At 42.0% G+C, this 22,378-nt stretch overlaps 1 protein-coding gene across 1 annotated transcript in view; it reads left to right on the top strand.

Annotated features, from left to right (window-relative positions):
- The window catches only part of FGF13 (fibroblast growth factor 13), a 385,345-nt gene that overhangs the window by 5,140 nt on the left and 357,827 nt on the right, over nt 1–22,378 (top strand). The gene's annotated exons all lie outside the window — the stretch shown is intronic.

The raw sequence follows: 22,378 nt of genomic DNA, 5'->3' as shown, positions 1-22,378 counted from the left end.
AACATTTATTATTTTATTATTGTTATTACATTTATTATTTTACTCTATTATTATTACATTTATTCTTTCTCTTTATTGTTATTATAACATTTATTATTTTACTCTATTATTGTTATTACATTTATTATTTTACTCTATTATTATTACATTTATTCTTTCTCTTTATTGTTATTATAACATTTATTATTTTACTCTATTATTGTTATTACATTTATTATTTTACTCTATTATTATTACATTTATTCTTTCTCTTTATTGTTATTATAACATTTATTATTTTACTCTATTATTGTTATTACATTTATTATTTTACTCTATTATTATTACATTTATTCTTTCTCTTTATTGTTATTATAACATTTATTATTTTACTCTATTATTGTTATTACATTTATTATTTTACTCTATTATTATTACATTTATTCTTTCTCTTTATTGTTATTATAACATTTATTATTTTACTCTATTATTGTTATTACATTTATTATTTTACTCTATTATTATTACATTTATTCTTTCTCTTTATTGTTATTATAACATTTATTATTTTACTCTATTATTGTTATTACATTTATTATTTTACTCTATTATTATTACATTTATTCTTTCTCTTTATTGTTATTATAACATTTATTATTTTACTCTATTATTGTTATTACATTTATTATTTTACTCTATTATTATTACATTTATTCTTTCTCTTTATTGTTATTATAACATTTATTATTTTACTCTATTATTGTTATTACATTTATTATTTTACTCTATTATTATTACATTTATTCTTTCTCTTTATTGTTATTATAACATTTATTATTTTACTCTATTATTGTTATTACATTTATTATTTTACTCTATTATTATTACATTTATTCTTTCTCTTTATTGTTATTATAACATTTATTATTTTACTCTATTATTGTTATTACATTTATTCTTTTACTCCATTATTATTACATTTATTCTTTCTCTTTATTATTATAACATTTATTATTTTACTCTATTATTGTTATTACATTAATTATTTTACTCTATTTATTATTATCATATTTATTATTTTACTCTTTATTATTATTATAACATTTATTATTTTACTCTTTTATTGTTATTACATTTATTATTTTACTCCATTATTATTACATTTATTCCTTCTCTTTATTATTATAACATTTATTATTTTACTCTATTTATTATTGTTATTACATTTATTATTTTACTCTTTATTATTATTATTACATTTATTCTTTTCCTCTTTATTGTTATTATAACATTTATTATTTTACTCTATTTATTATTGTTATTACATTTATTCTTTTCCTCTTTATTGTTATTATAACATTTATTATTTTACTCTATTTATTATTGTTGTTATTACTTTTATCATTTTACTCTCTTATTACTGTTATTTAATTTCCATTATTTTACTCTATTATTTTTTATTACATTTATTATTTTACTCCCTTTATTATTATTGGAAGGATATGTAAGCACATTTACATTGAATAAGGTTAGAATAATGGTTTAATCAGAGTTGGACAGCTTTATCTTACATTACAATTTTATGTAAATATTTTTGAATATTTACTGACACCCCAATTACTGTATTTGTATTGGTTTCTATTTCTATTTTGAAACTTACCTATCTATCTATCTATCTATCTATCTATCTATCTATCTATGTATATAATAAAAGTCAGTGTTTGTATGTGGAGGAAGGATGGAAGGGAGGTGTATGTGGCAGCGTTCTGATTGGTTACTACTGTGGTACTATTTGCATATACTCTCTGATTGGCCAGCTTCAAAACTCCTAGATTCTGAGGTGAAAGAGGAGAGGAAAAGACCTAAGGCTTTGTCAGAAAATTACCAATACAGACCAAACTTGGCACACAGAGCCCGCAAGACCCACTCTACATCCTACTGCAGTTTGGAGGAGGGTGAACCATGGATGATGGGACTTGCAGTACCATCACTCACATTCTGAGACCGCTGTGACCCTCATCCAATGACTGATCAAGACCAAACTTGGCACACAGAGCCCCCATGACCCACTCTCCATCCTGAACCCAGGGGGTGCTCACCAATGCTTCCTCTTCATCTTGGAAAGAAGTGACGAGTGGAGTGCCACAGGGTTCCGTCCTGGGCCCGGTCCTTAGATGAAGGGCTAGAAGGCAGGATCATCAAGTTTGCAGACGACACCAAATTGGGAGGGAGAGCCAATACTCCAGAGGACAGGAGCAGGATTCAAAACGATCTTGACAGATTAGAGAGATGATGGGCCAAAACTAACAAAATGAAGTTCAACAGGGACAAATGCAAGATACTCCACTTAGGCAGAAAAAACGAAATGCAACAATACAGAATGGGGAACAATGCCTAGCTTGAGAGGCTTGTGAAAAAGATCTTGGAGTCCTTGTGAACAACAACTTAAACATAGGATTTTGGCCTGCATCAGTAGGAGCATATTGTCTCAATCTAGGGAAGTCATGCTACCCCTCTATTCTGCTCTGGTTAGATCACACCTGGAATGTTGTGTCCTATTCTGGGAACCACAATTCAAGAGAGATACTGACAAGCTGGAATGTGTCCAGAGGAGGGCGACTAAAATGATCAAGGGTCTGGAGAACAAGCCCTATGAGGAGTGGCTTAAGGAGCTGGGCATGTTTAGCCTGAAGAAGAGAAGGCTGAGAGGAGACATGATAGCCATGTATAAATATGTGAGAGGAAGCCACACGGAGGAGGGAGCAAGCTTGTTTTCTGCTTCCTTGGAGACTAGGACGCAATGGAACAATGGCTTCAAACTACAAGAGAGGAGATTCCATCTGAACATGAGGAAGAACTTCCTGACTGTGAGAGCCGTTCAGCAGTGGAACTCTCTGCCCCGGAGTGTGGTGGAGGCTCCTTCTTTGGAAGCTTTTAAACAGAGGCTGGATGGCCATCTGTCAGGGGTGATTTGAATGCAATATTCCTGCTTCTTGGCAGGGGGTTGGACTGGATGGCCCATGAGGTCTCTTCCAACTCTTTGATTCTATGATTCTATGAACCACTTTGGCTTCATGGTCTTCTTGAACAGCTGTCCCATCTTTCTGACTCTCTTCTCTGTCTCTGTTTGTCAACAACGGGGTTTGATGGCAGCCAATGCAAGGCCATCCCAAATAGGAGATGGCTTCTTCTTCATCTCAAAAAGAAAGAAAGAAAGAAACCAGAGCAGGGTGGGATGAAGATCTGGGGCAAGTGGGTATCTATTTCCCGATTCCATTTTTAGTTTGACTTGTGAAATTCCTGCTTCACTCCTCCTGCTCTTTGCCAACTCCCTTGGAAATGGGCTTGTTGGAGGGGAATGAAAAGTAGTCCGATGACCATCTATATATATAAAAATGCTCCGTGTATAATGAGTACCTTAAAATCAAAAAAACCAATGGATGAAATTACACCAAATTTGGCAACAAAATGTCTCACTACACAAGGAGTGACCATCACTCAAAAAATTATGATTTTGTCATTTGGGAGTTGTAGTTGCTGGGATATATAGTTCACCTATAATACAAAGAGCATTCTGAACTCCACCAACGATGGAATTGAACCAAACTTGGCACACAGTTCTCCCATGACCAACAGAAAATATTAGCAGCATTTGGAGGGCACTGACGTTGAGTTTGGGAGTTGTAGTTCACCTACATCCAGAGAGCACTGTGGACTCGAACAATGATGGATCTGAACCAAACTTCGCACAAATATTCCATATGTCCAAACATGAACACAGATGGAGTTTGGGGAAAATAGACCTTGGCATTTGGGAGTTGTAGTTAATGGGATTTATAGTTCATCTACAATCAAAGACCATTCTGAATGAACCCCACGAATACAGAACTGGGGCAAACTTCCCACACAGAACCCCCATGACCAACAGAAAATACTTAAGGCCATCCAATCCAACTCCCTTCACCAGGGCAAGAAAACATAATCAAAGCCCTCCTGACAGAGAGCCATCCAGCCATAGATATAGATAGATATATATGATTAACACACACAAAGTATTATAGATTTGAAAGGGACTCCTAAAGATGGACAATTATATGTTGCATGTTTCAGAGTAGGCAAACCAGACAATCCCTACGTCAACACTGGCAAAGAAACATCAAGAAATACTGTTTACCCACAAGCATACAGACATTACATATATTAGAAACCAGTACTTTCTAATTAATTTATTTTCCATATCACTAGACTGAGCCACAGCAACGCGTGGCAGGGGACTGCTAGTCCCTTATGAAAGAAAACAGATTTTCAAACCTGCACTTTCTTTATGGCAGTGTTTCTCAACCTGGGGGTCGGGACCCCTGGAGGGGTCGCAAGGGGGTATCAGAGGGGTCGCCAAAGACCATCAGAACACACAGTATTTTCCGTTCGTCATGGGAGTTCTGTGTGGGAAGTTTGGCCCAATTCTACCGTTGGTGGGGTTCAGAATGCTCTCTGATTATAGGTGAACTATAAATCCCAGCAAGGTCTATTTTCCCCAAACTCCACCAGTGTTCACATTTGGGGACATTGAGTATCTGTACCAAGTTTTGTCAAGATCCATCCTTGTTTGAGCCCACAGTACTCTCTGGATGTGGGTGAACTACAACTCCCAAACTCAATGTCAATGACCATCAAACCCTTCCAGTATTTTCTGTTGGTCATGGTAGTTCTCTGTGCCAAGTTTTGCCCAATTCTATCATTGGTGGGGGTTCAGAATGCTCTCTGATTGTAGGAGAACTGTAGACGCCAGCAACTACAACTCTCAAAAGTCAAGTTCTATTTTCCCCAAACTCCACCAGTGTTCACATTTGGGCATATTGAGTATTTGTGCCAAATTTGGTCCTGATCCATTATTGTTTGAGTATTCATGCCAAGTTTAGTTGAGATTAATCATTGTTTGAGTCCACAGTGCTCTGGATGTAGATGAACTACAATTCCAAAATTCAAGGTCAATGCCCACCAAACTCTTCCAATTATTTTCTGTTGGTCATGGGACTTCTGTGTACCAAGTTTGGTTCAATCCCATTGTTGGTGGAGTTGAGAATGCTCTTTGATTGTAGGTGAACTATAAATCCCAGCAACTACAACTCCCAAATGCCAAGGTCTATTTTCCCCAAACTCCACCATTGTTCACATCTGGACATATTGAGTATTCATGCCAAGTTTGGTCGAGATTAATCATTGTTTGAGTTCACAGTGCTCTCTGGATGTAGATGAACTACAATTCCAAAACTCAAGGTCAATGCCCACCAAACCCTTCCGATTATTTTCTGTTGGTCATGGGACTTCTGTGTACCAAGTTTGGTTCAATCCCATTTTTGGTGGAGTTGATTGTAGGTGAACTATACATCCCAGCAACTACAACTCCCAAATATACAGGTCTATTTTCCCCCAACTCCACCATTGTTTACATCTGGACGTATTGAGTATTCATGCCAAGTTGGTGAGATCAATCATTGTTTGAGTCCACAGTGCTCTCTGGGTGTAGATGAACTACAATTCCAAAACTCAAGGTCAATGCCCATCAAACTCTTCCAATTATTTTCTGTTGGTCATGTGACTTCTGTGTACCAAGTTTGGTTCAACCCCTTTGTTGGTGGAGTTGAGAATGCTCTTTGATTGTAGTTGAACTATAAATCCCAGCGACTACAACTCCCAAATGTCAAGGTCTATTTCCCCCAAACTCCACCATTGTTCCCATCTGGACATATTGAGTATTCATGCCAAATTTGGTCGAGATTAATCATTGTTTGAGTCCACAGTGCTCTCTGGATGTAGGCGAACTACAACTCCCAAACTCAAGGTCGATGCCCACCAAGTCCGTCCAGTATTTTTTGTTCCTCATGGGAGTTCTGTGTGCCAAGTTTGGTTCAATTCCATTGTTGATTGAGCTAAGAATGCTCTTTATAGGTGAACTATAAATCCCAGCAACTACAACTCCCAAAAGACAAAATCAATCCTGCCCCAACTCCAACATTATTCAGATTTGGGTATATTGGGTATTTGTACCAAATTTGGTCTAGTGAATGACAATACATCCTGCATATCAGATATTTACATTATGATTCATAACAGTAGCAAAACTACAGTTGTGAAGTAGCAACAAAAATAATGTTATGGTTGGGAGTTACCACAACATGAGGAACTCCATTAAGGGGTCGCGGCATTAGGAAGGTTGATAACCACTGGTGTAGATGCACCCAGAGAAGGGTATAGACCTTGGGAAACTATAACTCTCAGGAAGACTCCATCGCATGAATCCATGGCATTTACAGTAGGGTGCAAGGGTATTCATTCCATACTGTAAATGCACTAAGACAGTGGTTCTCAACCTGGGGGTCATGAGGGGGTTTCAGAGGGGTCGCCAAAGACCATCCAAAAATGTATTTTCTGTTGGTCATAGGGGATCCATGTGGGAAGTTTGGCCCAGTTCTATCATTGGTAGGGATCAGAATGATCTTTTATTGTAGGTGAACTATACATCCCAGCAGCTAAAACTCTCAAATGCAAGTTCTATTTTCCCCAAACTCCACCAGTGTTCATTCACAGTGGGCATGTTGAGTATTCATGGCAAGTTTGGTCCAGATGCATCATTGTTTGAGTCCACAGTGCTCTCTGGATCTAGGTGAACTACAACTCCAAAACTCAAGGTCAGTGCCCACCAAACCCTTCCAGTATTTTCTGTTGGTCACGGGAGTTCTGTGTGGCAAGATTGGTTCAATTCCATTGTTGGAGTTCATAATGCTCTTTGATTGTAGGTAAACTATAAATCCCAGCAACTACAACTCCCAAATGACAACATCAGTCCCCTGCCAACCCCACCAGTATTCAAATTGGGGCATATCACGTATTTGTGCCAAATTTGGTCCAGTGAATAAAAATACATCCTGCATATCAGATATTTATATTATGATTAATAACAGTAGCAAAATTGTAGTTGTGAAGTAGCAACAAAAATAATATTGTTGGGGGTCACCACAACATGACGAACTGTATTAAGGGGTCGCAGCATTAGAAAGGTTGAGAACCACTGCAGTAAGAGAAGGATATGGGCCTTGGAAAACTATGACTTCCAGGACTTCACAGCATTGAGACATGGCATAATAATAATAATAATAATAATAATAATAATAATAACAACAACATTTAAAATGGGTACACACTTCATTTATTCTCCACTGCAGATACACCCAGAGAACACATCTGGTTTCTTCCTGTCTGGGGGAATCCTTTGTTGGGAGGTGATTAGAAGGCCCTTATTGTTGCTTGTCTGGAATTCCCCTGTTTTTTTAGTGTTGTTCTTTATTTACTGTTATGATTTTAGAGTTTTTTTAAATACTGGTAACCAGATTTTGTTCATTTTCATGGTTTCTTACTTTGTTGAAATTGTCCGCGTGCTTGGACAATTTCACCTCCCAACAAAGGATTCCCCCAGGCAGTAAGAAGCTAGACCTTGAAACTGCTAAGCCATTAAATGCTATTTTCAGTATTTAGAAGCAATGTTTAGCAAGCAAATCCCAGAAAAGGGGAGCAGGCCAAGTGACCAAGACAATGCAAACACGGCGAGTGGGAGACTTTTCGGTGCGAAGGACTGTCACCGTCTCACTTTCTGCAAGGATAGAAATGTGCCGAGGGAAGGGAAATGTCACCGGTTTGCCAAAATCAACACCCCTTGGTATATCATAGAGAAACCAGAATAATTGAAAGTGATCCATAGTGTAAAAATAAACCCTCGACATATTTTTAGGTGTGCAGCAAGACTTATAAATTTTAATAGCAGCCAGAAAGGAGAAACCTTTCCCCAAAATAAGGTCGAATATATGACATGACTAAGCTGCCTGTCGTCACTGTCAAAATAAAATGCAAGGGAGACATACTTGCTTATTGCGTTGGCTTAAAAAGTGGCTTACATTGTGTTGTCGAAGTATTTCATGGCCGGAATCACTGGGTTGTTGTGAGTTTGCCGGGCTGTATGTCCATGTTTCAGAAGCATTCTCTCCTGACATTTCACCCACATCTATGGCAGGCATCCTCAAAGGTTGTGAGGTCTGTTGGAAACTAAGCAAGTGGGGTTTACATATCTGTGGAATGTCCAGGGCGGGAGAAAGAACTCTTATCTGTTGGAGGCAAGTGTGAATGTTTCAATTGGCCACCTTGAGTAGCATTGAATAGCCTTGTAGCTTCAAAGCCTGGTCATTTCCTGCCTGGGGAATATTTATATCTATATATAACATTTCATTTATATATAACACCTATATATCTATATATCTATATCTATATCTATCTATCTATATATATATATATATTAGGGCTCGGCGGTTTCGTTCGTTAATTTCGTAATTCGTTATTAATTCGTTATTTTTTTGATAACGAAGCGATATTGAACCATTCAGGAGCAACTAAAAATCGAAATGAATTTTTCAATTCGTTTCGTAATTGTTTTGTAATTGTTTCGAAATCGTTTCGAAATCGTTTCGAAATCGTTTCATTATTATTTCCACATGTCTGGTGCAAGTTTTATAGTTGTTTGTTTTATCAGTGAAAAAAAATATAATTATCACACCAACAGTCAACAACAGAGGGAGAGGGAAGCTTCAGAAGTTCCCCCTGTCCCATATGGAGGGTTTTTTAGCGTATTTCGCGGTTGCGTCCGCCATTAACGAATCGATTCATAATTGTTTCGTAATTTCCGTAATTTCGTAAATTTTGAACTTTTTTAAAGAAAAATTTCGGAATTCTTTTAAAAATCGAAACGCAAAAACTCCCTAAAAACGAATCGAGTTTAGAAACAAATTTTTCCGTGGTTGCCCAGCCCTATATATATCGCCATCCTTGCAAAGCCAGGAGTTTAACAGCCAAAGGTGGGAAAAACCAGTCTGCAAACTCTTTGCAATGATTGGCCTAGGGAGCAGCTCTTTGAGCCCGCCCCTGCTCCCGGGGAAAGACTTCCATTTTGGAGTCCTCCCTGCCTGTTCAGTTCTGAAGAAGGAATCTGATGTGCTGGTGGCCAGACAGGTAGCTCCGACAAACCACTGTAAAAACAATTGAGAAATTAAGATAGACAGAGAAGTTTATTGAGAAGAATTGAGTGATAGTTAGATAGATTATAAGAGAGTTATAGAGTATAAAGAAAAATAGATATTGAGCTTTGAGAATTGAGTTTTATAGAGTCTTATAGAGAGAGAGAGACTGCATTGCCTTATCTCCAAGGCTAATCTGGAGCTTAGATAGATAGGGAAGGATTTGTTCTTTCTAAAAGGCAACAGCTCTGGATTAGGGTGAAGGATCCCTGGATCCCTTTGCCACTTGGGGAAAGGCTGACTCAGTAACTGGTGGAGAAGAGAAAGAAGAAATATCTATTTGGTTTATCAATTGACTGGTCTGTTTGCAACTTTGAGAAATAAATATCCTTTTTTGATGTTCAGAACTTGTAATAGACTCAGTTGCTGAGAATCTCAATCTTCGCAAGAAAAGCACCGGCAGTTCGCCCAGACATAGGGAACAGCACATCATAGTTTTGTTTTTAAAAGCATCTGGGTGTAACGGCACACATCCCCTGCCACACGTTGCTGTGGCCCAGTCTGGTGATCTGGAAAATAAAATAATGAGAAAGTGTTGGTTTCTAATATATATACAGTATTTCTTGTTTCTTTGTCAGTGTTGATGTGGAGATTGTTTGCCTACTCTGGCGTTTGCAACATATAATTGTCCTTCTTTAGGGGTCTCTTTCAAATCTATGATACTATATCTCTCTGGCCTACAAGAAGCAGTGCCTGAATATCAAGCATAATGTGGGTGCTAGAAACAATATCATACGAAAGCTGACTGGCACAACCTGGGGATAACAACCAGACACAGTGAAGACATCTGCCCTTGCGCTATGCTACTCTGCTGCTGAGTATGCATGCCCAGTGTGGAACACATCTCACCACGCTAAAACAGTGGATGTGGCTCTTAATGAGACATGCCGCATTATCACGGGGTGTCTGCGCCCTACACCACTGGAGAAATTACACTGTTTAGCCGGTATTGCACCACCTGACATCTGCCGGGAAGTGGCAGCCAATCATGAAAGGACCAAGGCAGTGACATCTCCACCTCATCCCTTGTTTGGGTATCAGCCAGCACATCAGTGACTGAAATCAAGAAATAGTTTTCTAAGATCTACAGGGACACTCGCTGGAACACCTCAGCAAGCGAGAGTCCAAAAGTGGCAGGCTCAAACCCAGCACCTCAATCTGTGGGTGATACCAGATGAGAGACTCCCCCCTGGGCACACAGAAGACTGGGCGACTTGGAAGGCGCTGAACAGACTGTGCTCTGGCACCACGAGATGCAGAGCCAACCTTAAGAAATGGGGCCACAAAGTGGAATCCACGACATGCGAGTGTGGAGAAGAGCAAACCACTGACCACCTGCTGCAATGCAATCTGAGCCCTGCCACATGCACAATGGAGGACCTTCTTATAGTAACACCAGAGGCACTCCAAGTGGCCAGATAGTGGTCAAAGGACATTTAATCAACTACTAAGCTTGCAAACTTTGTGTTTTGTTTGTTTGTTTATTTATTAAAAATGCAATACAACTGTTTGGTTTGCTCCTGACACGATAACTAAAATAAAAATACTGTTTTAGTGTGGTGAGATGTGTTCCACACTGGGCATGCGTACTCTGCAGCAGAATAGCAAAGCACAAGGGCAGATGTCTTCATTGTGTGGGTGAAACGTCAGAAGAGAATGCTTCTGGAAATAGGCCATACAGCCTGGAAAACTCACAGCAACCAGGCGGCTTTCTTTCTCAGTTGCAGATATTTTTTTTGCAGTGATTTATTTATTGTGTCAGGAGCAGACCAAACAGTTGCATTGCATTTTTTAACAAAGAAAGAAAGAAAGAAAGAAAGAAAGAAAGAAAGAAAGAAAGAAAGAAAGAAACCATAAAGTTTGCAAGCTTTGTATTGGATTAAATGTCCTTTGACCAGTATCTGGCCACTTGGAGTGCCTCTTGTGTTGCTGCAAGAAGGTCCTCCATTGTGCATTTGCAGTAATGTATTCAACCCAATGTTTGGTTGTCAATACAAACATGTGCATGTTGCTTCCTCAAAAGGAAGTCGATTGAACTGAACTCTTTGCTAAGCACGTGCTTGACATTTTTCAGACCAATCATGTTGATTGGGTATTTTTATTTGTGCTACAACTCTCCCTTTGCTTCTTTTCCCATTAGCTGGTTCCCGAACGGCCATGAATTAATCAGTTCCCATTCTGTGGGGAGCATTCAGTGATAAAGATGCCAATGCTTCCTCTGAATATGGATTTTCTCTTTAATTGTATAGGCAATTTTTAAAAAATGCAGACGCAGCTTGAACAGCTATCTAGCCTAGACAGAGCTTTCCATGTTGGCCTTTTTCATCATTGCTTACTTGGGAAGATCTTCTCAAGCCAGTGAAGCGTGTGCCGAACTCTAACTTATCTCTTTGGTGCAACTTATTGCTTTGAATCCAAAGCCAATCGTAACGGATACATGCATAAAAGAAATGTGCTTACGTCCCTAGACAAAGTTTCCATGTTGTGTTGCGGTGAGTTTTCCGGGCTGTCTGGCCATGTTCCAAAAGCATTATCTCCTGACTTTTCACCCACATCTATGGCAGGCATTCTCACACAGGGGCGGCTCGTCCATTACGCGAAGTAAGCGGTCGCAGAACACTTCTTTTTGCCAGGGGCGCAGAGGCAGCTCTGTAAATGCTCCTCGACCACCACTTGAGGAGCGCCCCCTCAGCTCACAACAGCCCTTGCAGTCCGGGGGAGCCTCAGATTTCTTGCCTCGCTGCTGGGCGATCCTCTTTCCAAAGGGGCCAGGCCCTTGAGCCTCGCCTAGCCCCTCTCGTTCCTGCTCCACCCGGCCACTGGGTGCGCGAGCAGAACTGGCGCTCAATCGTTCTCCGCGTTCAATCCCTTCCCCATGACCGGCTCCCTTTCCCGATCCTCCGGCGCTCCACCCACCTCCTCTCCTCTCCCCAATTCGCGGGTGGGCCAAGGGGTGGAGCCGCCGCGTCTGGCCCGCTTCAGGTCCGGAGGCGTGTCTGAGGACCCCAGCGTGTACACCAAAAGTTGCCTCTTCTCCTGACTTTCTCTTCAGCCATTGGGATCAAGAGAGAGAGAGAGAGAGAGCGCCCCTGCAGCTGGAGGTATTTCCCACCTCCGTTCCCTCCTTTGTTTTTGCGCCTACCTTCAGGAAAAGTGGGCATCTCCACCTCTCTCTCTCTCTCTCTCTCTCTCTCTCTCTCTCTTGGTCCCAATGGCTGAGGAGAAAGTCAGGAGAAGAGGTGACTTTTGGCGCACGCCTCCGGACCCAAAGCGGGCCAGGCAAGGGAGCAAGTGCGGCAAGTGTAGTTACTGGGATGTATAGTTCACCTACAATCAAAGAGCATTCTGAACTCCACCAATGATGGAATTGAATCAAATATGGCACACGGAACTCCCACGACAAACAGAAAATATATATCAATAATTGGTTGGGGGGGGGGGATACTGTTTGCTTACCTTTGAAAATTACCTAAGGCTGCCTCTGTTCTCACAGGTCTGTTGGAAACACTTACTTACTTACTGTATATACTCGAGTATAAGCCTAGTTTTTTAGCCCCTTTTTAGGCTGAAATAGCTCCCCTCGACTTATACTCAAGTCAAGGCTATTTATTATTTTACTCTGCTATTAGTATTATTTTTATTTCATATATTATTTTACTCTATTATTATTACACTTACAGTATTTTACTCTATTATTATTATTACATTTATTATTTTTGTGCTGTCACACGCTGGGCCTATAGCAATTGTCTTTTGAACAGGACGTGCTCTTTGTGCCCAGCGGGAAGCCGGGGTGCCTCGAGTGAGAGGCCCCAAGGATTTTCCTATACAGAGTCTTTAAAAGCTTGAAGTCCTTTATTATTGCTTAGGTCTTCCACAAAACAATTAAATACTTCTCAGATCTTCAATAGGTCAAACAAATACTTCAAGGCTTTGAATCAACTGGTGGCTTTCTTAATCTTGTCCACAAGGGACAGGCAACTGGCTTCGTGAACTGTTTCTTTTCTTTAAGAGGAAAACCCTTTTTAACCCCTCCTTGGGCGATCTACTTTCTAAACTTTGCTGGTGTGGGCTCCACTCCCGGCTCCAAACTGCTTCTACGGTCCCAAGTAGACCTACCAGTCAAGACTTTGTAGATTCTCCAGCTGGAGTCCTTTGGAACTGTTTTCCCCTGGAATTTCTGGTGAAACGAAGCTTCTCTACAGGTGGAGCTGATTCACATCCTGTTGCTAAGCTTTCAACTGTAAGACTGAGCTAAAATGGCTCCCTTTCCTTCCTGAACCCTGGGGAAAGGGGAGGAACTAAAAAACCCAATGATGATAGGCAGACGGCTGCAAACCAAGGGAAACCACCTTATTGCAAAATGCATGGAACTTTGGAATACATGCAAATACTCAAAGAAAGAAAAGGAAGTTGGAGCTCCTGGTACAGCCGTACCAGCACAATTTTACACTATCTATGATTATTATTACATTTATTATTTTGCTTTATTATTATTGCATTTATTATTTTACTCTATTATTACATTTATTATTCTACTCTATTATTACTGTTACTAGCCGACCCCTGCCACGCATTACTGTGGCCCACATGGGGGTTCTGTGTGGGAGGTTTGGCCCAATTCTATCATTGGTGGGTTCAGAATGCTCTGTATTTGTAGGTGAACTATAAATCCCAGCAACTACAACTCCCAAATGTCAAGATTCTATTTCCCCCAAACTCCACCAGTGTTCACATTTGGGCATGTTGAGTATTTGTGTAGAGTTTGGTCCACATTCATCACTGTTTGAGTCCGTAGTGCTCTCTGGATGTAGGTGAACTACGGCTCCCAAACTCAAGGTCACTGCCCACCAAACCCTTCCAGTATTTTCTGTTGATGATGGGAGTTCACCAATCCTAAGTCAATACTAAAGTGCATTTGGTCTCCTGACGTTTCGCCTGCATCTATGGCTGGCATCCTCAGAGGTAGTGAGGTCTGCTGGAACTAGGAAAATGGGTTTATATATCTGTGGAATGACCAGGGTGAGACAAAGGACTCTTGTCTGCTGGAGCTAGGTGTGAATGTTTCAACTGACCACCTGGATTAGCATACAATGGGCTGACTGTGCCTGGAGCAAACTTTTGTTGAGAGGTAATTAGATGTCCTTATTTGTTTCCTCTCTGTTGTTTTGCTGTTGCAATTTTAGAGTTTTTTAATCCAGGTAGCCAGATTTTGTTCATTTTCATGGTTTCCTCCTTTCTGTTGAAATTGTCCACGTGCTTGTATATTTCAATGGCCTACCTGTGTAGTCTGACATGGTGATTCTGAACTCTATCAACGATTGAATTGAACCAAACGTGGCACACAGAACTCCCATGACCAACAGCAAATACTGGAAGGGTTTGGTGGGCATTGACCTTGAGTTTGGGAGTTGTAGTTCACCTACATCCAGAGAACACTGTGGACTCAAACAATGATGGATCTGGACCAAACTTGGCACAAGCACTCAATACGCCCAAATATGAACACAGATGGAGTTTGGGGGAAATAGACCTTGACATTTGGGATTTTTAGTCACTGGGATTCACCTACAATCAAAGAGCATTCTGAACTCCACAAATGACAGAATCGGGGCAAACTTCCCACACAGAACCCCCATAATCAACAGAAAATACTTAAGGCCATCCAGTCCAACTCTCTTCACCAGGGAAAGAAAATGTAATCGAAGCCGCAGATATATAAACCCCTTTTTCCTAGTTCCAACAGACCTCACTACTTCTGTGGATGCTTGCCATAGATGCAGGCGAAACGACAGGAGAGAATGCCTCTAGACCATGGCCATATAGCCCGAAAAAACTACAACAACCCAGTAATCAAAGCCCTCCTGACAAAGAGCCATCCAGCCATAGATATAGATATATACGATTCACACACACAGAGAGAGATTTGAAAGGGATCCCTAAAGAAGGACAATTATAATTTGCATGTTCCAAAGTAGGCACCGGGATTGTGGCGCAGCAGGCTGAGTGTCAGCTGCATTAAGATCGCTCTGACCGAAAGGTCATGAGTTCGAAGCCAGCCTGGGTTGGAGTGGGTTTCCAACCAATTGTGTGTAGCCTGTTGTCGATCTTTGCAAGCCGAAAGACAGTTGCATCTGTCAAGGAGGAAAATTAGGTACCACCTTAAAGTGTGGGGAGGCTAAATTAACTGATGTATGAGGCCATAAAGAAGACTCCAGCAAAGCATTCCAGCGGGGAAGCATGCGGGGAATGCGGAAGTGCTTCATCAGCGTCGCAGATGGATGATGAAAGCGACAGCTCCCCTGGCAGCCAGAAAAAGTTAAATAGCCTCTGTGTATGTCTGTTTATGTTTGTATGTCAAAAATTGGCATTGAATGTTTGCCATATATGTGCACACTGTAATCCGTGGCAGGGGACAGCTAGTGGGTTCTATAATGCATCCTCTGCCAAGCGTTGCATTAGTCTGCCTTTGCTTGGATTTCTCCGAGTCCCGGCTTTTGCAGGGAAGTGTGAGCTCTATTTGCCATCCTCGCCATCACCTTGGCTGCCTTTCCCAGCTGGGTTTGCGAGAGCCACTGTCCCTTTAAGGGCGGTAGGGATGCTGATAAGGAGGTGTGCATCCCAGTTGATGTCACTCCTCCTTGAAGCCAATGCCATCCCAGGGATTTGTTCTGCTTGGTTGCCCACTTTGCTGTATGGGAGTCCGAAACCCCAACAGCCTGACCCAGGCACAATGTCACAGACAGGATTTAATGAGCAGGAAACATTTCCCTCCTGGAGCTGTCTGGCCGGGCGGCAATTAATTCCCATTTTCAAAAGGCATGGTGCTCCCTGGCATAGACAACAGCGAAGGGACTTGAAACACCAGCCGTCACTGCAAGGTTCCTCCTTGAAGCATCTTCTGGAACATTTTGCACATCCGAGCAACAAGAACATGGCTTTGTTTGGCATGTATTTGGGAAGAGTCAAAGTTTATTTCAAAGCCAACCTTGGCAAACAAACCTAAGCAGGTTTTGAGGCTGGAGCTTACAATTCCAAAAGTTGATATTTGGGGGACATAAGAGAAACACATTGTTTAGGTCCGTGTTTCTCAACCTTCCTAATGCTGCGACCCCTTAATATGACCCCCAACCATGACATCATTTTCTCTGCTTCTTCATAACTGCAATTTTGCTCCTGTTATTAATCGTCATGTGAATATATGAAATGCAGGATGTGCTGGCACGGATGTGCCAGGAGATTTGAATTCCTTTTTCTTGCACTGTTCGTTTGCATGAATTCATTTGGGCCATGCATTTTGCAATTGGGTAGCTTTCTCCAGCTTGCTGTTGGGGTTCAGCCTGAGTTTGAACTTGAACCTGATTCTCTGTTTGTTCCTCCTGATGCTAATGAAAATATATTTACTGATGCTAATGAAAATGTACCTCTTGATGCCAGTGTTCCTGAAATTAGTGAGGAAGAAACTTCTGTAGATTTGGAAAATCAAAGTACCAGTGTTCATGAGAATGTTTCAGAGGGAAGCCATGACCTTTCACTCCCTTCCGCACCTGGGAACCTTAATGAGAACAGAAGGGGCCAGATCTGGCAGGACAGAAGTAAATTACTCAGCTTGCGAAGGTCTTCCCGATTAAAAGAAATACAAACAACCCTTCAAAGCAGAGAGGCGGTTCACGGAACCAATTCTTCGGCTTTAAGTGTCTTCCGCCGGGCTGACTTTCTCAGTTCAGGCATCGTTTCAGATTGATGAAGACCTTGGCAGTTCTCCCGGTTTCCCTGGCCATCGTCTTGAAAGATTTCTAGGATATCAAGTACCGTTAGTGGATTGCTAACAGGTTCCAGTATTTTACAGTGTGGCTTTGGGTTTTGTTTTTGTCCATTTAAATTCATGTTTGCTGATTTTGCTGTGGCATTTGACTTGCATTTTTCCTTTATTTTGTAACCATTTTTCTTCAATAAAAAGGATTGTTTTTTCACAGTCAAGTGTGGTGGATAGTTATCTTAGGGCCTCGTTTCCTGCTCTGGATTGCATCACTTGCAGTCATAGGGCCAACAACCTATCAATCATCGTTAGAGCCTTTAGATCCGCCCCTTTCCCCAGGTTTGGGGAGAAAAGGGAACTTTTAGTTCAGTCTCACAGTTTGGAGCCTTACAGCAGGACGTGTGGGCTTTCTCTGCCCCACCTGCAAAAAGCTTCACTTCTTACAGCTTTGCTGGGGGGAAAGGAAAACCCATACAGCTCTACTGAGGGGTTAAAGAAACAGATCTACAGCCAGCTTTGCTGGGGAGTAAAGTTTCAGTTCCACAGCTTTGCTGGGGGAATACAGCCAGCTTTTGCTGGAAAATAAAGGAATGGTTCCACGGCCTTCGTAGGGAAATCTACAGGACACCAGCTTGGCAGATCTACAGCAACCATTGCCTGGTAAGGGACCACTCAGGCTATCCATAACGCAGCTTGGAGTCGGGAGTTGGGGCCTCACGCCAGCAGGGTTAAGAAAGATTGCCCAAGGAGGGTCGGAAGGTTTCCCTAAAGAAGATAGGAACAGTTTATCAAGCAGTTGCCTGTCCCTTGTCGGCAGATTGAGAAAGCTACGAGTTTTTCAAGATTATAAAGCATTTATTCATTTGTTCGAAGATTTAAGCCTTAATAAAGAACTTTGTTGAACCTATTTTGAGCCTCTACAGAACTTTGTGTTGGGAAACCTATGGGACCCTTTAGCTGAGGCACCCCGGCGTCCCGTTGGGCATATAGAAAGCACGTCCTGTAAACAGACATTGTCATAGGCCCAGTGGGCGACAGCACACAGGATGTATTTTCATTCACTGGACCCAATTTGGACCCTTGGGGGAAAATGGACCTTGACATATGCGAGTTGTAGTTACTGGGATGTATAGTTCACCTACAATCTAAGAGCATTCTGAACTCCACCTGTACTGGCATGGCTGTACCAGGAGCTTCAGCTTCATTTTCTTTCTATTGAGTGTTTGCATATATTCCAAGGTTCCATGCATTTTGCAATAAGGTGGCTTCCCTTGGTTTGGAATTATAGGGCCAATGACCTGTCTATCATTGTTAAGTTTTGGTTCCACCCCTTTTTCCAGGGCTCTGGGAGGGAAAGGGAACCATTTTTAGTTCAGTCTTATAGTGGAAAGCTTAGCTACAGGACGTGGATCAGCTCCATCTGTAGACAAGCTTCGCTTCTCACAGCATTCGGAGGAAACAGCTCCACATCTTTTGTGGAAAAGATCCAAAAGAACTCCAGCTGGAGAATCTACAAAGCCTTGGCTGGTAGGTCTACTCGAGTAACCAGAAGCAATTGGAGCCGGGAGTAGAGCCCACACCAGCAAGCATAGAAAGTAGATTGCCTGGGAGGGGTTAAAAAGGTTTTCCTCTTAAAAGAAAAGAAACAGTTCATGAAGCCAGTCACCTATCCATTTGGGCAAGTTAAGAAGGATTTGTTTGACTTGTTGAAGATCTGAGAAGTGTTTGTTTGAATTGTTGAAGATCTAAGCAATAATAAAGGACTTTGTTAAACTTTTCAAGCATCTAAAGACTTTTGTATAGGAAAATCTTTACAGCCTCTCAGCTGAGGCACCCCGGCTTCCCGCTGGGCACAAAGAGCACGTCCTGTTCAAAAGCCAATTGCTATAGGCCCAGCACGCGACAGCACAGTACCAATGATGGAATTGAACCAAACATGGCACACAGAACTCCCATGACTAACAGAAAATATATATCAGTGATTGGTGGGGGGGGGGGGGGGGGAGGGGGGGGGCAAAATACTGTTTGTTTATCATTGAAAATTACCTAGGGCCGCCTCTGGCAGGGGTGGCTCAACCCATTACGCAAAGTAAGCATTCACAGTATAGTTGATTTTGCCCAGGGGCGCTCTTGAGTTGCTCTTGGGGGAAAATAGACCTTGACACATGCGAGTTGTAGTTACTGGGATGTATAGTTGACCTACAATCAAAGAGCATTCTGAACTCCACCAATGATGGAATTGAACCAAATATGGCACACAGAACTCCCACGACGAACAGAAAATATATATCAGTGATTGATTTGGGGGGCGGGGGGGGGGGGGCAAAATACTGTTTGCTTACCGTTGAAAATTACCTAGGGCCGCCTCTGCCTCCCCGGAGGATCTTAATCTCCGCGATGGTTCATAGGGGGAGATGCGTTCGGACAGGTAATTTGGGCCGGGCCGTTTAGGGCTTTATAGGCCAAAGCCAGCACTTTGAATTGTGCCCGGTAGCAAACTGGCAGCCAGTGGAGCTGGCGTAACATGGGAGTTGTATGCTCCCTGTATGCTGTCCCAGTTATTAACCTGACTGCCTCTCGTTGGACTATTTGAAGCTTCCGAGCAGTCTTCAAAGGCAACCCCACGTAGAGTGCGTTGCAGTAGTCTATCCTAGAGAGCATGGTGTCTCCCAAACATCTTGTCTTTGTTTGAAATGTCCACGAAGTGGAGAGGATGAAATATTTAAAACAGGTGGATGATGCCTGCGTGACCGCATCTCTGTGTACGAACCCACATGATCTCTTTGATCATCTGGAGAGGCCCTGCTTGCGCTCCCACCACCATCGCAAACGCGATTGGTGGGGACAAGGGAGAGAGCCTTCTCGGTGATGGCCCCTCAACTCCGGAACTCATTCCCCAAGGACATTAGGAATGCCCCAACTCTGGCAGTCTTCAGGAGGAGCCTGAAAACGTGGTTGTTTCAATGTGCCTTCCCAGAATAAGGAAACTCCCAGCAATATGTCCCTAAATGCACTTTATTAGTGATCTAGGTTTGTCTGCATATTTCATCCCACTCCAAACTTCTATCCTAGTTATATGTTACCTTGTCATGCCCAGCATTATTTTTTAAATTTTTAATTATTACATTTGGCCCAGCCATAGGTTTTTAAATGCGTTGTGTTATTGTTCATGTTTATTGCTTATTTTTTGAGAGTTTTATCGTTTTGTATTACTGTTGTTATTGTTTCATTGTTGTATTGTGGGCTCGGACTCATGTAAGCCACAACGAGTCCCTTGGGGAGATGGAGCGGGGTACAAATAAATTATTATTATTATTATTATTATTATTATTATTATTATTATTTATTAAAGCTAGAAAGCCTTAATAAATAATAATAATAATAATAATAATAATAATAATAATTTATTTGTACTCCGCTCCATCTCCCCAAAGGACCCGTTGTGGCTTACATGAGTCCGAGCCCACAATACAACAATGAAACAATAACAACAGTAATACAAAACGGGTTTAGAAAAGGCAGAGGAACGAGAGACCAGATTGCCAATATCCGCTGGATAATGGAGAAAGGCAGGGAGTTTCAGAAAAACATCTACTTCTGCTTCATTGACTACTCTAAAGCCTTTGACTGTGTGGATCATAATAAATTGTGGCAAGTTCTTGGTGGGATGGGCATACCAAGCCCCCTTCCCTCTCTCCTGAGGAATCTGTACAAGGACCAAGTAGCAACAGTCAGAACTGACCACGGAACAACAGACTGGTTCAAGATTGGGAAAGGCGTACGGCAAGGCTGCATCCTCTCCCCCAACCTTATTAACTTGTATGCAGAACACATCATGCGAGGATGTGCGGGGCTGGATGAATGCAAGGCTGGGGTGAAAATTGCTGGAAGAAACATTAACAACCTCAGATATGCAGATGACACCACTCTGATGGCCGAAAGTGAGGAAGAGCTGAGGAGCCTTCTAATCAAGGTGAAAGAAGAAAGCGCAAAAGCCGGGTTGCAGCTAAACGTCAAAAAAACCAAGATTATGGCAACAAGAATGATTGACAACTGGAAAATAGAGGGAGAAACCGTGGAGGCCATGACAGACTTTGTATTTCTAGGTGCAAAGATTACTGCAGATGCAGACTGTAGCCAGGAAATCAGAAGACGCTTCCTTCTTGGGAGGAGAGCAATGTCCAGTCTCGATAAAATAGTGAAGAGTAGAGACATCAAACTGGCAACAAAGATCCATTGCCTAGTCAAAGCCATGGTCTTCCCTGTAGTCACCTACGGATGTGAGAGCTGGACCTTAGGGAAGGCTGAGCGAAGGAAGAGAGATGCTTTTGAACTGTGGTGTTGGAGGAAAGTGCTGAGAGTGCCTTGGACTGCGAGAAGATCCAACCAGTCCATCCTCCACGAAATAAAGCCCGACTGCTCACTGGAGGGAAAGATACTAGAGACAAAGTCATGAGGAGACAGCAAAGCCTAGAGAAGACAATGATGCTGGGGAAAGTGGAAGGCAAAAGGAAGAGGGGCCGACCAAGGGCAAGATGGATGGATGGCATCCTTGAAGTGACTGGACTGACCTTGAGGGAGCTGGGGGTGGTAACGGCCGACAGGGAGCTCTGGCGTAGGCTGGTCCATGAGGTCACGAAGAGTCGGAGACGACTGAATAAATGAACAACAACAGAAAGCCTACTGAAGCTGATAGGAGCTTTAGGAGGGTCTTCCCTAGGAGGAGGGACCCTAAGACCCCACCAAAGAGAAATTGATTAAAAATAATAATTTTATTTAAAACATGTGTCCATAGTTCATACTGGGGAAGTTCAGAAGTGAAGACGAGTTCTTTTGAGTCAAAAGGGAATTGAAGAAAGTCCAACAACTACAAAGGAAGCTTGATGATTTCCACTGAGTCAGGGAGGGGATCCCCGCAGCGCCCGAGATTGGGTTTGCCTTAGGTCCTTGGGAAACTACAATTCCCTCCAAGGACTGGGGCCTCGGGGCCAGGCTCTTCCCTGAGAGCCTCATGGGATAGCCACACCAAGTCTTCAGGGGCAGGGGTTTGGTGGAGGCGATGGAATGGCAGAACAGAGTAGCGCAGCTACAACGGAGCCAGCTTTTGACAGAATCAGCTGTTTCCCTCGAAATTATATTCTTTAAAATAAAAAGGTTATTCCCCGGGCGTAGAAGCCCAAAATGCAAAAAAGCGAGACAGCAGATAGTATTAGAATCAAGCTAGGAAAAATATGCCATCAAAATGGAGGCGATTCGCCATCTCGCGGATACTGGGTCCCCAAAGGGGATACTCAGTATCCGCGGTTTGGCGGAGTGCAGATTTGGTCTCCCCGGAACGCCAGGAAGACATCCCGGGCAGGCCTGTAGTCTCCCACGGCCTGGAAAAGGGTTAGTTTCATGCACTGGGATAGTTTCAGGCAAGAAGAGACACAAAGTATCAAGCTAGAGAGTCAAAAAGTTGCAATTTCATTCATCTTTATTTGGGGATTTGTTACAAAGTTGGGGCTGGGTAGGAAAGTGA

The sequence above is a fragment of the Anolis sagrei genome, chromosome 10 (genome assembly GCF_037176765.1).
Source record: "Anolis sagrei isolate rAnoSag1 chromosome 10, rAnoSag1.mat, whole genome shotgun sequence".
Classification (NCBI taxonomy): Eukaryota; Metazoa; Chordata; class Lepidosauria; order Squamata; family Dactyloidae; genus Anolis; species Anolis sagrei.
Note: the sequence above shows the minus strand (reverse complement) of the source record. Positions and strands in the feature narration are given on the sequence as shown.